Source organism: Mustela putorius, unplaced genomic scaffold (assembly GCF_011764305.1).
Source record: "Mustela putorius furo isolate JIRA1106 unplaced genomic scaffold, ASM1176430v1.1 tig00000228_pilon_pilon_pilon, whole genome shotgun sequence".
Lineage (NCBI taxonomy): Eukaryota > Metazoa > Chordata > Mammalia > Carnivora > Mustelidae > Mustela > Mustela putorius.
This window is the reverse complement of record NW_025421322.1, coordinates 28,898,027-28,915,894: the sequence shown is the minus strand read 5'-3', so window position 1 is coordinate 28,915,894 and position 17,868 is coordinate 28,898,027. Positions and strand designations below refer to the sequence as shown.

Genomic DNA, 17,868 nt, shown 5'->3' with positions numbered 1-17,868 from the left:
TCAGGAATACTGAAGTACTTCAACAATAGCTTTATTGGGTAGGAAGACAATCTCTGCAATAACACTGTCTTTCAGCAGATCTTGGTACATAGTAAATGCTCAGTAAATGTCTGTGAACTGGCCATCTTGTGAAATCCAGAAGTAGTAGTAGCTCTGAATATCTCTTCTGTGTCCATTAATCAAGTAAGAGGCAAAAGAAGGATTCTCAGGAACCAACTCCCAGAGTGGAAGCGATTCATGGGCTTGCAATTCTGAGGGTCAGAATTGTAGATGACTTTGACATAATTGACCAACACAGTCCCTATTCAAAAAGGAAAATTAAGTCCAAAGAAAGACAAGGGTTGGTTCAAGGTCACACAATGAGTTAGTGATAGCCCTAAGCCTGGAGCCTAAGTCTCAACTATGGGATAGGTGAGGAATCTAGACAAAGAGTTGGAAATAGTCCATTTGAAAATGTCTTTCTATGATATCCGAGAAAATTTCTCACTGAGCTTTTGCACTGGGGACATTGTACATTGACAGGGCTATATCCTGCCTTTTACAAAGTTTCCATCTAAAATCACCGTAATTCCAGAAAAAAAATATATGTTCAAAAGTCACAGAAAGTGGAAGAGAAGTGGAGACCACCCATCTCCCACAGTATGGTATGGTAATTTCACTCCCTTACAAATTATTAAAAATATTTCTCTTATTCAAGTAACTTCTACTGAGCACCTATAAGATGCCAAGTGCCATGTTAGGTCGAGGGATCCAGCAATGAATTAGGCAAGGTCTCTGTGCTTGAGAAGTGCTGAAGATAGGCAAACAAACAAGTAATCTCTAATCTACTGTGATAGGCACAATGACAGATGTTTATAACGTGCATCAAATATTTTCAGATAGGCAGAGAGGAGGCATAAAATAAATATTTGTTGAATGAATGAATGGACTAATTAATTAGACTTTGCCTGAGTTGTTTAGGGAAAGCTTTATAGAAGATTTACATTGACTCTGGGCCTTTATTCATTCATTCAAGTGATCATTTATCCAGGTATGAGCCCATGATTTGTGACTAGGCACTGTGATAATAAGCTCCAGATACAGGGAAGAAAAAAGCAAGGCCCTTGAACTTAATCATAGATCAGTGTAACAACTAACATTTTATTCTAGATGTCTTGTTCTAATCTCTGTGTGTTCCATTAAAATGTCAGTTCTCTGAAGACAGGATCATTCTCTTTCTCTCTGCCATATTTGAAACACCTAGAACAGCACCTAGTACCCGGTAACACTTTCATAAACACCGAATGCCTGACTGAATGAGCAGGTGGGTAGTACATCGACAATGCTGTGGGACCACAGAGGAGCAGCATCTTGTCAGCAACATCTCAGGAGCCCAAAGAGGAAGAAGAATCTAAGAAAGAAGAAAGAAGGACCAGGTAGGAAGAAAATGAGAAGAATGCATCATTGTAAGAGCCAATGGAGGGGAGAGCTTCCAAAAGGAAGAAGTGATGGACTCGTCTTTCTCCAAGATCATTTTGATGAACCCCCTTGGGCCCCAGGACCAGGACTGGGACAAGCCTGGAGCCTCCGGCATGAACTCTGAGGAAGCACTATCAGGGTTTTTCCAGTGTAGGGTCAGCTCCTGAAAGCAGCACTTCCTCAAATTCTGCATCCTCCATGACTCATTCACCCCAGTTCATTGAGCTTAGCACTGGACTAGGTGCTAGGTCTCTAACTGTCAGTAAAACAGAGTCCCTGGCCTCAAGAAATGCAAGATAATCATAGACAGACATAAGTGATTGCAATGATTACAATGCAGAAGGTGAGTTCTGAAGGTATAAGCAGAAGGAGCACGGGGAGAAGAAGAATAAATGAAACAAGATGGGATTGGGAGGGAGACAAACCATAAGTGACTCTTTATCTCACAAAACAAACTGAGGGTTGCCGGGGGGAGGGGGTTTGGGAGAAGGGGGTGGGATTATGGACATTGGGGAGGGTATGGGATTTGGTGAGTGCTGTGAAGTGTGTAAACCTGGTGATTCACAGACCTGTACCCCTGGGGATAAAAATATATGTTTATCAAAAATAAAAAATTAAAAAAAAAAAAAAGAAGAAGGAGCACGGGGAAATCAGGCAAAGAGGGTCTCCGTCAAAGCACAGGCACAGAAAAGGGGCTGAGTGCTTGAGCTGAGACTATGGGACAATCACAAATTCACAGAAGGAGAATGGAGGAGCAGCATTCTGGGCAAAGGATTGGCATCCACAAAGACATGGCTTGAAAGTACATAAAGTGTTTTGACATGGTGATGTGTGATAGCTTCAAGGGAAGGGAGACAGGCAGTATGTGAGGTTAGGAATGTGGGCTCCCATTATGTGTCCTTTTAGACCAGAACTCCATCTTTATTTTTACAGTTATATTAGTATCTGGGGCCGTTTTCCTTGGAAATAGGGTGCTGCCGAAATTAATTGGGAGGCCATCAATCTGTTGGTCCTGCCTGGTCCTGGCCTCCCAGAGAACAGGGAGGAGGCCCCAACTGAGCCTTTGCTGCAGTCAGATGTATTTTTAGCCCCAGCAGAAAATAACAGCAGTGTGCATTTAATAAAAATATCAAGCCCTGGGAATGATCTAGTGCCAGTGCTGGAGCAATCAGGGACAGAATATGTTTCCAATTGAATTACTACTGTGGTCATAGTTATAAAAAGAGAGAGGGAGGAGAAAAATGTTAGGCTGGTCAGTTTCTCGGGAGCATTTAATCTCGGTTCGCTCTAATGTTAACGTTGGAAGACACATGAGCCAACTCTGCCCTTAGGAGTTATTTCAGGGGGACTGGCCAATACCGCAGCTTGCAGGCAAAGCTGGGCAGCCCTGCTGCCTGAAGTTTCCTTCTTTTCTGTCTTCTTCCCCCCCACCTCCCCCTCTGAGTTTTGGCTTCCGCTTGTTCTGCTCACAAGCTGATGAGGCACAGTGTGAATAATTACGACGAGGGTAAATTTAGATTCTGACGAGGCTGAGGGATGTGGGCTCTGAAGCTGGGCTCCAAGAGCAGAGGAGCTACTGTAACACCAGAGAGAGCCTCAGGGGTCCTGAGCACTACACTTCCCATTTTGCTTCTAGAAAAGGAAGATTCCTTTGTTGAGATTTTCCCGATCTAATCACTATTTCACTCTGTCGGTTCCCTCACACCCTTCACCATGCCCTCTAGTAAAATATCATGGTTACTCACCAACACCTTTGGGGGCGTCCTTTGTGCCAGGCACTGGCTGAGTGATTACAGACATTATGTCCTTGCATCCTCACACTGACATGAAAAAACAGAAAGCATGAGCTCTCAGCGACTGGGGAGGAGGATGGCATTAGGACAGATTCAGTCACTTTCCAAAGGTCACCTTGCTAATAAGTGGGAGAACCTGGATTTGGGTTCATTTGAAAAGTCATCTCCTGCTCTGCCCATGGTGTGACCCTGAGCTCCCAATTTGACCCACGTCTCTGGAACACTGGGCAGTTTCACACCCCCATATGTTACACATGCTGCTCACTCCCTGACATACCCTCCCACCCATTTTCCTAGAATTATCTCCTAGAACATCTTATTTTTTGTCCACATCCCTGTGGTATGTATCATTCTTAGTATTCGTTACAATCACTATTACATATTCAAGTCATATTGTATGCCAGGCATTATTCTAAGTGCTTTACATGTATCATCTGATTTAATTACTGCAACATTCTTACAACGAAGTTACTATTTTTATACCCTTTTCATAGAAGGGAAACTGATGCCTAACAGGATTCTTGGACTCACCCAAGCTTACAGGACTGGTAAGTGGTAGAACTGGAAAAATAACTCTCCTTAATTGAGTAATTACCCTGTGACAGTCACTGGACTTAGCCCTGGACACTATCATCACACGTAATCTTCACACCAATTGTGAGGTAGCATTTTAAACCCATTTTACAGGTAAGAAGGCTCAGGCTCAGGAGAAATTCCAAGTTAACTTGACCAAGGTCACAGAGCCAGGATGGGAGCTCAGGTCTGAGGAACGTCCAAGCCCCTTGCTCTTATGCATAGCACTGAGCTGCTTCCTTATCTGTCCTCTAAAGGAAGTGTCTCTGCTTCAGAGACAAGATGCATTATTCCTCTCCCACTCCTGGCACTGGTGCTCTGGTGCACAATGGGCCTGCAGTAAGTGCTAGATAAGAGAATGAATAAACCCAGGGCATTAGCAGCCCATTTTGAACGTGATGTGTTAAAATGCACTGGGAGGAAAAAGTCAGAGTGGACAAGCTTGTGAAGGAGAATCTTAGGACAGAGGACACTCTCAGGGCATGTAATTCCTGACAGCTGTTCCAGGCTGTCACATCAGAGCCACATGAGGAGAGGTCAACGCTGCCCCCCTGGGGTCCCTCACTCCCTTCCCCTACCTGCCAGAGCTAGAAGACTGTCACAAGGCCCTGACTCCAGGCCCAGGCTGTCTGTGGCACCCGATGATAATGGCCGCAGCTCTTGGTTCTTCTCAGTGCTTCCTGGTGTCCAGCTGCCCATACAGCCATCCCTCCCAGTGCCCCTTCCCAGCTGCTCTGCATCCTGCCTGTGGTCAGAAAGCCATAAGACCTTTTGGAATTAAAGGTCAAAGAGCTGAATATGGATTTGCCCAGGGAGCTCCCAAGAGCAGATGGTGGCATCCCCAAATGCATGGCTGCCTCTTCCTCACACCTGTCAGGTTTTGCCTCTCCTGCCTCTCTGCTAGGAGAGCTGTGTAGAGAAGCCTCTGAGACAAAGAGAGCTGGATTCCAAACTGCCTCTGTCACTGCTTAGTCAGTAGATCTTGGACAAGTCATTAATCTCAATGAGCCTCCACATCCCCATCAGTAAAATGGGTATAACATCTCTGAATTACGAACTGCTCAGACTGTCAGATGACTTCACGAATGAGAGGTAGGAGAGTACAAAGTTTAAGAAATGCTCTTTGCAGTAAAGGTAGAACTTCAGATCCACCTCAGGTGACCCACTGCCTCAGCTTGTCCAGGACTGAGAGATGTCCAGGATGTGAGACTTTGAGTGAGAAGCCTGGGAAATTTCAAGACAAACCAGCAGGAGTGGGTTGCCCCAGTCATCTACCACACAATAAAGTGGGATAATAAGTGCTTCTTCCTTACAGGATGGCCACGGGATTCTGTGAAAATGCACATAAAGTGCATGTTCTCATTTGCTTCTGTTCACTACACCTCCCCCCGGTCTACCCATTGATCACAGTGCTGTTTTCTAAACATGCTGTTCAACCGGGCAGATGATAGCTAAAGGAAACCACACTGGCCTTGCTAAAACCTGAAAAGTTCTCCTCCCAGGACGAGTGACTGCTGAGTGGTCCCCAGGTGTCCCCAGAAACAGATTTCTGTGATGCTAAATTTAAGCTGACTTCACTCACCTGCTTCATGCCAATCTGGTATTTTGCAGCTGTTGGCTGGGAGAATGCTCACTTAATGGAATGACTCAGGCCTTGAGCTGAGAGAATAAAAACAATAAACCAGTCGGCCTTTCAAGTTGCTCCCAAGAAAGATGGGTGGTTGTACAGCATCACTCATGGGTAGAATTCATGTCATCCATCCTGCTAAAAATGGATGGCCACGAGGCCCAGAGCCTCGCACACAGAAAAAGCTCAAGAAGAACATCCTTAAATATGTTGACTTTGAACTTTGGTTGACAACCTCATTTGAAATAATAAGGATTAATCATACTCTTATTTCAAATGTATTTGCCCACAGATATCTTTTATTAACATATCTTTTCCCCAAATGGTCAGAGGACAGCCCAGAAAGCTCTTACTTTAAAATCATGACACCTGCTTACAAATTTCCATTCCACAACCCCCCCCCACACACACACTACCCTTGTTTTATGCTTGCTTTGGATCTTGTATAAGTCACTTACCCTCTGACCCTCAGTTTCTTTCCTGTAAAGTGGAAACAATAATGTTTGCTCACCTACCTCACAGGACTTCATTAGGACCCCAAATCCTCAGTGTGGTAATCCTAGACACATGTTGTCCTGGGTACACATGTTGGAGCCATTTATCACTATCGGTATTTCCTACTCATACCAGCAGTTTCATCAAGTGCTCACCTCCTCCACCTTTACTTCTCTCCTCCATATGCACCTAAAATCAGTCAGAAAGACCATACAACAAGAATAGAAGGGGGGGTCTATGGATCAGACAGGCTGGGCTCAAATCTAAGTTCCATCACTTATTGGCTACTCCCCTGAGTCTTCCTTGTCTGTAGAATGAAGATTGTAACATCTATCTTACGGAGTGTGAGCCATCCCACTAAAGATGGGCTCCCAGCAGAACCAAGGTTCCAACCAGAACTCTAGCCCCCCACAAAGCAGTTATGTGAACTTGAGCAGGTTAACTACTGTAGGACTGATGGAATAATTCAGGAACCTCATTGTCATTTCCTAGGCAAGCAACTCCTGTGTGGTGGAACCTTGATTTTGACTTCATATTGAATATATGCATTAATTATCTCCTACATGCTTAGCACACTGCAACGCATCAGAATGGATAAAAAGATGTGGCAAGCACAAAGTGTCCTGCTACTGTACAGCTTAGGATCTAACTGGGAAATTATGTACATAGAGAATATGTATACTTAAGCTAGGCAACAACCCCAAGGAACTCTGAACCATAGAAGGATAAGATCTAGAATATTCTCTGAGGTCAACTTTCCAGGTGAAGAAATTAAGATAAATACCTTGCTTTGATGACTAGTACATCCTACAGCTAACATAAGCAAACATGACGGAAAGAAAATAATGATAATAAAAATAATAAATAATCACAGTCACAGTAGTTAACACCTATGGCAGGCCCATCATGTGCTAGGCATTGCATTTAATTATTTGGACTACCATAGCTTTTAAGCCCCACAGTAATCTTCACGGGCTCTGTTTAAACACACAGGAATGGAATCTCAAAACACTCTTCTGAGTAAAAGAAGCTTATACGAAAAATGATTCACTTTCTATAAAGCTCTGGATTAGGACAACTTAATTGATATAGTAAGAACATAAAACCAGTGCTTGTTTGGGATATGGATCAGGGTGGGAGCAAGGATTGACAGACTTTAAAGAACTTTTGGGGGACCTGGTAATGTTCTATATCTTATAAGAGGTTCTTGTTTTGCAAGTTCATGAATCTGTCGAAATTAACAATGGTGGAGCTAAGATTTGTACATCCTAGCATAGGTTCCCCAAAACAGAAACAAATATTTAATTCTAGATAAGGATAAAAATGCTGAAATACTGATGGGAGAGTGTTCTGATATCTGCAGCTTACTTTGAACTAAAAAAAAAAAAAAAAAAAAAAAAAAGTAGATTGATGAGTGGATAGATCCACAGATAAATATGTAGTAATGCAAGTCAGTTATAGGGAAACGATTACAGTAGACCCTTGGTGATCAGTATGTGACTATGTTCAACTTTTCTATACATTTGAACAATTTCACAATGAAATTAAGTGGAGGGGGTGGATAGTAAATCCACAGAAGCATACATAACAAATTCTCATCCAAGTTATCTCAAGGAAATAAATGCAGTGAGCTCTTCTCCTATTGCTAAAGTGCCGGCATTGTTTAAGTTTGGGTCTGAAATGGCTGAAAAGCACATACATCTGGGTCATCAGGAATAAAAACCGGAGTCTTCTCTGAAGGAGGAGCAAAGTCTCACCCTTGCTGAGTCATTCCTGAGCTGAGATCCAGGGGTGCTAGAGAATGAAAGTCAAGTACACGTGACAATGGGCTCAGGTGCCCAAGGGGAGGCTGACATCACCAGAGGCTCATCTCTTAGATTATCAGAATGACCTGTTTGCCCAACCTGGAGAGGAGGAGGCAGCTGAAGGCTCCCTAAGCCAGCAGATGAGAAATTCAGTTCTGGCATATGATGACTCCATTCTCCAGTGTGATCACATTTAGTCCTCCAGCTCGCTTTTATTTGGTTAGTTATATTCACTAATCTGGTCTGGTCTCTGGGTAGCTCAGTCCCTCAGGGCCTTTGTTCTGAATGATGTCATTGGCTCTGTTTTCTTAAAACAAGAGCTATTAGGAGTGCCTGGGTGGCTTAGCTGCCGTTAAGTGTCTACCTTCAACTCAGGTCATGATCTCAGGGTCCTGGGATCGTGGCCCACACGAGGCTCATTGCTCCATGGGAAGCCTGCTTCTCCCTCTTCCACTCCCCCTGCTTGTGTTCCCACTCTCGCTGTGTCTCTCTGTGTCAAATAAATTAATAAACTCTAAAAAAAAATTAAAAAATTAAAATTTTTAAAAATTAAAAAACAAGACCTATTAGTCCATGGGAAAAGCCCTGCATGTAATATTAGAAAGCCTTATTATGGATTCTGGAAATAACAGCTCTGGGACTTCATGTGAGTTCCTTAAATTGTCTGGACTCAGGTGTCCTGCAGCCATACAGGTGTTCTACAAACACTGGCTGTAGATTCACTATGACGCTCTCCTGCGAACCAGATCTCCATTATATTTTTGTCCTCAGAGGCTAACCTAGGGTCCTAATGCACACAGGTTCTCAGTAAATAAACACTGCTCATCGGAAGTAAAGGGACAGCCACCTTACACTGTGAAGGCTGATAGAATTTGAATCTGGTTTGTATTCTTTGCTGCTACTCACTGTCATCTCGCTACATGTCAGACACCTTATGTGACTATTTTTTATAAAATTTAATTTTATTTTTTTCAGTGTTCTAAGATTCATTGTTTATACACCACACCCAGAGGTCCAATTTTTAATCCTTCCCACATCTGTATGAGGTAGGCACAGTCACTCTTATTTGATGGTTTGGGGAAACTGAGGCAGGGAGGCAAAAACTGAGGCAAAAAGCATTTGCTTTTTCTGGAACCCACCTCCTCACTTCCCACCTAGGCAATAGCTAATGAAATGCCATGATGTCCTCCAGTGTCATATCCGTCCCTTCCCCATGAGAGAGGGTAGCAACAGCTTCATCCAAACCAGCGACATTGTGTCTTCTTAGAGCGATCTGCACATATCCTCTGTTTCCAGCCACTGGGCAGGAACAAAGAAACAAAGAAATGTACTCTTAATTGTGGGTCGGACCCCACTGCCAGCCGCATCACACTTCTGGGTCACCCAAGCAGATGAGAAGTCCCTTGCTGGTGACACAAAAGGGCTGCAAGTCACTCAAAAGTGATAGCAGAGGGCCTTCAATACCAGAGCCTGATTGATGGAGGCACCGGGAGAATGTGCTCTTTGCAGACCGTGACAAAACCACCCAGATCCATTCATCTTCCCTGACCGCAGCCTTTCTCCTCCCTGCCAGGGGAAAACTGGGCCTTAATGCAGAGCACAGCTACACCTGCCACATTCTGTTTCCATGGCTGTGGCTGCCTTGAGATTACACTTTGAAGAGGAAATAAAAATTGTTCCAGCAGAAAGGATGGTTCTTAATATCTTTATCTTTGAAGGATACACGTGACATGCAGGAAAAGGGGTAAATTGTGTTTGATGCCACAAACTTTACTCTAATAATTAAATCTCATCATTTTTCAAAAACCACATGATCATCTCTCCTACTTGACGAGACATGGCATGGGTTTCTAGCAGTACCACTTAATCACCTAGATTTTGCCATGCAGAGACGGTCGCCTTGATTCTTACAGTGACCTTGAGTGAAACACACACACCCAATTCACAAATGAGGGAAAGGGGGTTTATGTCTGAGTTCAGAAAAGGGTGCGTGGTGGGATTTAAGTAAGCTTCACAACATGTCATAAGTGGTCAATGGCTCTTAGATCAGTCACTCTGGGTTTGAAGTTCACTTAACAGCAGGTAACTTTGGGCAAGTCACAGAAACTCCCCTTCAGCAGGAATGGGGATGATGCTAATGCCCTCCTCCCAGGACTGGTCTGAAGACTGAAGGAACTATGGGACAGTGCCTGACACATGGAAGGTATTCATGAACTGTTGGGGATTCTTAATGAAGAAGAGATGGGGGTACAAAGCAAACAGAATGCAAGCAGAAGGATAGAACATCAAGGAGTAGCTGAGCAGGGGTTGGAATGACCCAGGGACAAGTTTGGACTGGATGTGGATGAGGAAAGATGGAGCCACTGCATGTTCTTGAGCAGAAGAGTGGCATGGTGAAAGGAGAGGTGTCTAGAGGCCTCCCTGGTCTCCAGGATGTGATGGTAAATTTTGGCATCACATCAGCTAACAAGCTGCAGCCAATATTTTTCTTCATTGTTGGATGCTTATAATTCTATAGCAGTTTTTCTCCAAGTAGGGTTAGACTGCAGCAGAATCCCCTGGGAGCCCAAGAAAATTATACAGTCCTTGGACCTGCCCAGATCTAGGAATCCAGGAACTCTGCAGATAACACCCAGAAATCCACATGCTTCCAAAGGCCCAGAAGATTCTTACTCACACGGCTGTTTGAAAGCCACTCATCGAAACCAAGGGGTTTCAAACTTGGAGGAAAGAGGAGTCCTCATCTGAACAGGCCATGTGACGTAATCAGGGAACTGGGTTTCCAAGGACTGTTCACAGTATAATAATAAACCCAAGATAGTTGTAGCACCCTTTGAAACTGCCAGACACCTAAAAATAAAATCAGCAAGGCAATGTGAGTTCAAGCCTCCAAAAAGCGGCCAAAGGAGGAATTAGTAACTGACCCCCTGCTACAGAGAAGGACTTTTTTTAGGCCTGTAACTCTTGCCAATTCAGTGGCCTAGAGCATATCCCAATTTAAGTGCAGCTTTCATAGTCCTGGAAAGTGACCATGACTCTGGCCAGCTCCAGGATTTGAGGCCGTGTTCCACAGCAGGCAGAGGGTGGTAGGAAGAGATTCAAGTCAGGTGAATGACATGGACTCCACATGTACCATGAAGCAGACAGTCCAGGTAACATGATGGATACACAGGTGAGAGAACCAAGGCCTGTCTCAGGGAGCTATCGTCTAGTGTGATATGTGGCACACGAATGTGGTACGATATACCTTTGGAGGATGACAAGGGAGTGAGTTTTTGGAGCTGCCCAGGATTGGGAGTTGCCCTATCCCCTCCTCTTTCATTTCCTGTAGCAAACAAGTAAAGTCAAAAAGAGAAAGAGAGAAAGAGAGAGAGAGAGGAGAGGAGAGGAGAGGGGGAAAATACTGATTAGGGAAGCAGAGAAAAAGAAGAGATTGATTCTAAGTAATTGAAAGGGGACTCAGTGGAGGAGGTTGGCAACCAAGTAGGATCTTTTTTTTTTTTTTAATTTTTAATTTTTTAAATTTCTTTTCAGAGTAACAGAATTCATTGTTTATGCACCACACCCAGTGTTCCATGCAATACGTGCCCTCCGCAATACCCATCACCTGGCTCCCCCGACCTCCCACCCCCCACCCCTTCAAAAACCTTCAGATTGTTTTTCAGAGTCCATCATCTCTCATGGTTCATCTCCCCCTCCAATTTCCCTCAACTCCCTTCTCCTCACCATCTCCCCATCCAAGCAGGATCTTAATAGTAAGAGTGGGATTGCAAGAGGCAGAGGTGCAAGTGAGCATGTACAGACAGAGGAAATGTTACATAGTAAAGAAACACAGCTGGGGGAAATACTGAACACTGATGAAATGGAAGTTGTGGATCCTCTTCCAGACATAGCAAGACAAGAGCCAAGAAAGAGAGATTGGGAACAACCTCTGAAAGCCTAGAATGCCAGACTAGGAAGTGGGGTTGTTATTTCATAGGTAACATGAAGAACTTTATTAAAATAACCTCAGTGATAGAGTAGAAGGTGATTTGCTGTGAGAAGGCACAGATGCATTTGTTGGTATGCCTTACAGGTAGAATATGTCTGTACTTTCTTCTGGGCTGAGGTCCAGGAGAGGAGGACTGTATCCTTAGAACACCTGTGTCTTCTTTGTCAGATTGGTTTGGAGGCAGGTACATCACTTGGCAGCTACCACAACTGTCTAGGCAGCAGAGATCAAGAAAGCCACCCCCCCACACACCCAGGGCATGGTCAGGGGACAGAAAGAACATGGTCAGGGGCCACATAAAGAGATGAGAGAAGCCACATTTTCCTTTTCTGAGTTTATAGCATTAAATGACTTTCCCAACCTAGTGCAAAGGCTATCTGACAGACTGATAGCAAACATACTCTGATTTCTATCTTCCCTGTTTCTGCACCACCGGCAAACTGACTCTACAGCTCCTCCCATGAAGAGGCAAAGGTGCCCATTGAATCTGGGCTAGACTTATACCTTCCTTTGGAAAACAGAATGTGGAAGAACTGGGTCAGTTCTGAGCCTAAACTTCAATAGACCTTGAACAATTCTGTAGTCTTAAGGAAAAATGCCACCTCCTTGAACAGAAGCCCAGGCTAGCCTGTTGAAGAATGGGAGACCTCCATCTGATGGCATCCTATACCAGCCATTCCCCAGCTGGCCCACTAGCTGGTCTTTGCTGGATGAGAAGGGATGAGATTGGACAAGACCAGCCCAGATGAGCAGAACTGTCCAGCCCATAGACTCGGGATCAGTCAATCAATAAATAGTTGGTTTGGTTTGGTTTGGTTTGCTTTCAGTTTAACTGTTGTGCTGGTTTGTTAGACTGTTACCTGAAATGAGGGATTCAAGATCAGCATTCCTCATGGCCAAAGAAGTTGGACCCTCTCCAATGATTCATTTAGAAAAGAGAATTCGAAGAAAAAGGAAAAAAAATTATATAGAAAAAGAATATAAAGAAAAAGAATTTTTGTGTATCCAGCTGAAAAGAATTTGCTAAATAATATATTACTTTAGTCTTTCCACAAGCATGTGGTCATTAGGCCCTTGGTACTTACTTCACTGCATGAATGCTTGGTCAGTGGGGACCTAGGCCAATTCTGCCCCTGCACAGCTTTGGGTTGTAGTCCCTTCACAATCTACAAAGTGCTTTCATATCCACTGGTTCATTTGATTCTTCCAACTCCAGCTCCTGGAGGAAGACATTCTCAGTAGCTTCCATTTACAAATAAGGAAATTGAAGTCAGAAAGGGCAATTAATTTTCCAAAATTGTGCAACCAGTTAGTAAACCCTCATGTCCCACTAGACTGGGAGCTCATTGTGCGATGATGGCCTCTTGTCCCAACTCCTGGGACCAGATTAAGAGATCATATAACTAGATTATAAAGCACAAATACCACGAATAAGATTCAAACTCACAGCTCTGATTCCAAGCACTCTGCCTGCTCTATTATATCAACTATGCCTCCCATAGACTACTCTGAATCTTCCCTACACAAGTTCAAAGTCAGATAAAGAAAAGGAATTCATATTCTTCATATTGCCAGCTCCCAACTCTAATGCTGAATGCAGTAAGGGTATCTGCCCAATGAAGCTCCAATCTAAGGATTCAGACATGGTAGGATCCAGGTGATCAAGTATTTCCTTTCTTTCCATGTCTGAATTCTGCTTTCCTCCATGTGGGCTTCCTTCTCGGGCAGACTGTTTCAGCACAGTGGGTAAAACAAACACTGACAATCTTGGACTTTCAAGATCCTTTCAGTTTAAGATCTGAGAGACACTTTCTCTGAATATCCATGCTAATTCCAGACATTGGACTCTTGCTGTCTTATGTTATCTGCCAAACCGTGGACTAATTACATTGTCTAGGAGAATGGAGTACTCTGACTGGCCATCTTTCTGTTAAGATGAACAAAGATAATGCCCACTATATGCAATCAATAAATATTTCTGAATGAGTGAATGAATAAATCTTGACTCACAATGACTCAACTATATCTCCACTGCTAAGGGACAAGCCAACATTTTTTTTCCCCTGCATTCCATGAGCTGAGTGTCATCTAACCAATAAGCCTTCCTGGGAAGCAAGATCTGGCCTGCAATTCTAGAGGCATTTGTACCCTGAGCGTATAATTAAGTCAGAGGCAAGTACAGCTGGTGAGAGCAGGAAGACATGCATAAACTCTTCAATCTAGGAATGTTTGCGGACCCTATCATTACATTCCCCACATGGCAATCTGTCCCACTGGGACTCTGCAAACTCTGTGAATCTAACTGTTCTCTAGCTGAAAATGTGAGTCCTCTTCTGGACTATGATGTTCTTCCTCTCTCCCGGAACTGAAAGCCTTTTCAAATCGCTACCAAATTTAAGATTTACAAGTTGTTGAGGGAGGGCTTGATCTAGGTGAATATTAGCATTGGCATTTGGGGGAAGAATAAGTTTTATATAGGAAAACTCTATTCCACTTACTCACTGTGTGATTTTTGGCAGGTTACTTAACCCCTCTGAGCCCCAGTATCTACATCCATAAATGTTAGTGATAAAATCTGCCTCCTATGATCACTGTGAGGCTTACGTACCACTAGGAACAGAATAGACCCCGTATGGTGCCTATAAGATAGCAAGCGTTTGACAAATGTCAGTTCTTCTCCCCTTTATAGACATGAATTGAAGATCCTACTTATTAAAGTCAAAACAAGGGGCACCTGAGTGGCTCAGTAGGTGAAACATCTGCCTTTGGCTCAGGTCATGATCTTGGAGTACCAGGATCCAGCCCTATGCCAGGCTCCCTACTCAGCGAGGAGTTTGCTTCTCCCTCTGCTTCCCACTCCACTCGTGCTTGTTCTCTCTCTCTTTCTCTCTCAAATAAATAAATCAAATATTTTAAGAAATAAAATAAAGTTAAAACAAGACAAACAAATAAAACAAAAGAAAATGTCAAAGGATTACCTTTTAGAAATGGTTCTCTTAAAGCAAAAGCAAATTATATACCTAATTGTCTAGGCTACTCATTTACGTGCTAGGTACTGCAATACAGTCTTGATTAGAACAGTCTCAAAGCTCAGGAGTTTAAAGTCCAGTGGATCAGATTATCATCTGAGGAGGGATACTATAACTTGAAATTATAATTGCATTTTAATTGGTGAACACTGACCTTGAACCTCTGCAATGTTATTGATGCCCTGTGCATTTCTATCCTGCCTCCAAAACTTCCACATTGCCAAACACATGCAAATGCTTCTTTAACAAAAGAATTTGAAGGGAAAAGTGGAGATCAGAAAGGAATTGGCTTTGTTTTGTTTTGTTTTGTTTCTGTTTTTCCACTGATTACCAGTTTTCCTCTGAAGAAATGATTGGATCAGGGATGACCAAGGTCTGGGAATCTGCCTTTAGTACAGCCACAGTGTTGCAGTTTTTCCCCCTCCATGAACTAGATTCTACAGTATTTTCCCACCTTAATCTCATTGTGAACGCTTCCAACACATTCAAGGGCAGGGATCCTATTTAGTTCATCTTTGTGTTCTCTGCATTTAGCAATTTCTGGCACATCGTATATGGTCAATAAATGTCAATGACTTCAACAATAAGCATCTCTTTTTTCTCTGAAGCCAGCAAGTTGGATGGCCTGAAGTGGGCTTGTCTCAGCTCATCTGGACAAGACAGGATTCACACGCATTGCTGGTGAGCTGGTGGGTCTGCTGGGGTCTGGCTGGTCTATGAAACCCTCAGTTGAAGTAACTATGTTTTTTTTCATGCAGCCTCTTGGAGGTGATGGGACCCTGTGGAAAACAATGGTTTAGGAGGACAGCATTGAACTTATTTAATGGCACCAAGATATATCCTAAGAAAGCCACTCCATCAGACAAGTACAAAGAAGAAGATAAGAAAACAGATGTTCTGATTCTATATGCTTTTGTGTTCTACTGGAGGAAATACACCAGCTTCCTAGAGAGTGACTCAGTGATATGTGTCCAAATGCAGCCTGGCTGCTCATTTGGGTTTAAGATTAAAAGGTTGGGAAAAATTAGGCTAGGCACAGAGCGGCAGGGGAGGGAATAAAAGGATAGAGGGGGGTGGGGTGAGGCGGGGTGGGGGAGCAGGGGTGGAGGGAATAGGCAGTGAGAAAGACAAAGAAGTGAGAGTCCCTCTTATACCTCTGTTCTGCAGTCTGAGGACACTTGGTGCCCTGGGACTGAGCCACAAGTCCCTCCCCACTTTCTGGAGAGAAGCAAAAGAAAATTGGACAATTAAACACTTACGTGGGAGTGCAGGGAGAGCAAACCATGTAACCCAGACTGCTAGCCCCATTCTCTCAACTGGATCGGGGTTAGAGCACAAAGCCCGGGGTAGAGCTCTGACCCTCTGGCAGAGAAAACAAGGATTGAAACTCCGCTGAGCATTGAGCAGAGAGGACAGATCATACCGAAACCATTAGGTGGGCGGGTAATGCGATGTTCAAATGGAACTGGATTTCTTAGCTTCAATCTCCGAAATCTCTGAAAAAAATAAATAAATTGCCTCTGTTTTTCTTCTCTTCTCCTTATCTGTTCCCGTGTCTGGGATTGTTGGAGTTGGTAGCAGACTCTCTGCAGTCTCGAATGCGTGTTCCATTGTGTTCTTTCTGTGAAGAAAATTACAACTTGGAAAGGAAAGGGGGCGGAGAGGAACATTACATTCTAAACAGTCTCAGGGAGATAATTTCGAAGTCTCCTTCCCTCGCCCCTTGCTCCCCCTCCCTCCTTGGCCCCTCTGACTCTTCTCCGCCTCTAGGATCTGGCAAAGGGGAGCTGTGCTGCAGGTGGAGGGGCGGCTTTGCAGGTGCCTCCCTGTCATGTACCAGCTGTTTCTCCTCATCTCCCTGGGGCAGCGTGTACCCACCTAGTGCTGCCCACAAAAGAACAATCAGGGGATTTTGTCTAGGGAAATGTGGAGTGATTCCTTTTTGTTCTTTTTCTCGGTGGTCTAGGTTATCCCTGTCATACCTTCAGCTGTCCACTTGGTCACGATTCAGTTCAGGACTCACTGTGCAGCTACTTCACTGTTTCAAGCTTTTATTGATTCTTTATTATGTGTTTAAAAGCATACCAAGCTTCGGCTTCCTTGATTTCACTGAATCCCTACAGCCATTTTATTAGTCCTACTTCCTTATCAGTGATACACTGGGTCCCAACAAATTCATTTGTCCAGCGCTGCCATCCTTGAAGTCTTAAGGAAGAAGACAGACCTTAAGTGGAGCTGGTTGTAGGGGTCGAAACCTACAATGAGATCAGGAAGGAGAGATTTCCAGGGGAGTGAAGGACTTGCCCAAGGCTACCTGGCTATACTTGGAGGGTGGAGGAAGTGATTCCTGTAGCTCCTACTAACACAGAGATTGAATGAATTGTGACTACCAGATCATTTAGCAAACACTTGGGCCTGTGCTTACAATGATCTCCCTGACCCCTATGCACAGCCTGGAAGAAAATGCCAAAGGGAAAAGGGGGAAAAATGCATGACCTTGGTTTTCTTTTTCCTTTTTCCTTTTTTTTTTTTTTTTTTTTAATCTCTCTCTTTCTGGTTTTGTTTTAAAACAAAAAAACAAAAAAACAAAAAACCTAAGCTCTGGGTTAGCCAAGCCACTTTGTCTTCATTTCCAAGGCCAGGAAACTGAGGCTCAGGGATAATGAGTCACCTGGGATCTGAAGACCAGGGGTTCTTTCCTCTACACCAGCATTTTTCAAAGTGTGGTCCCAGGACCAGCAGCATCAGCATCAGCTACCTGTGAATGCATAAGAAATGCATATTTTTCAGGTTGCACCCCAGACTCACTGAATCAGAAACTCTGGTGTTGGGGCCCCCACCTTCTGGGTTTTAACAAGCTCTCTTTGTGATTCTGAGGCAGCTAAAGATTGAGAACTACTGCTTTACCAACGTTTATAGCTCATCGTTGAGAACAAAATCCAGTTGTGAATCCATATATTTAGAATTTTTGCTGCCTTACATTATGGATGGTTTTGAAAGCAATTTTATTTTGACCTTGAAGAAATCCATTGCAAAAGTAAGATGCCAGAAGACTTAGAAATCTAATCAGCCGTGTAGCTTGTGATACGCTGGCAGT

At 43.7% G+C, this 17,868-nt stretch overlaps 1 long non-coding RNA gene across 2 annotated transcripts; it reads right to left on the bottom strand.

The window, feature by feature from the left end:
- Window positions 1-2,102: 2,102 nt before the first annotated feature.
- LOC123391471 lies at window positions 2,103-17,526 on the bottom strand. 2 transcript variants are annotated; one of them, XR_006606191.1, is made up of 5 exons: window positions 17,443-17,526; window positions 16,195-16,267; window positions 8,891-9,050; window positions 5,407-6,135; window positions 2,103-3,278 (listed from the first exon to the last, which is right to left on the bottom strand). It is a non-coding gene; the product is annotated as an uncharacterized LOC123391471 (long non-coding RNA). The 2 variants fall into 2 exon arrangements; XR_006606190.1 differs by lacking the exon at window positions 17,443-17,526 and having other exon boundaries at window positions 16,195-16,508.
- Between the last annotated feature and the right edge of the window lie 342 nt (window positions 17,527-17,868).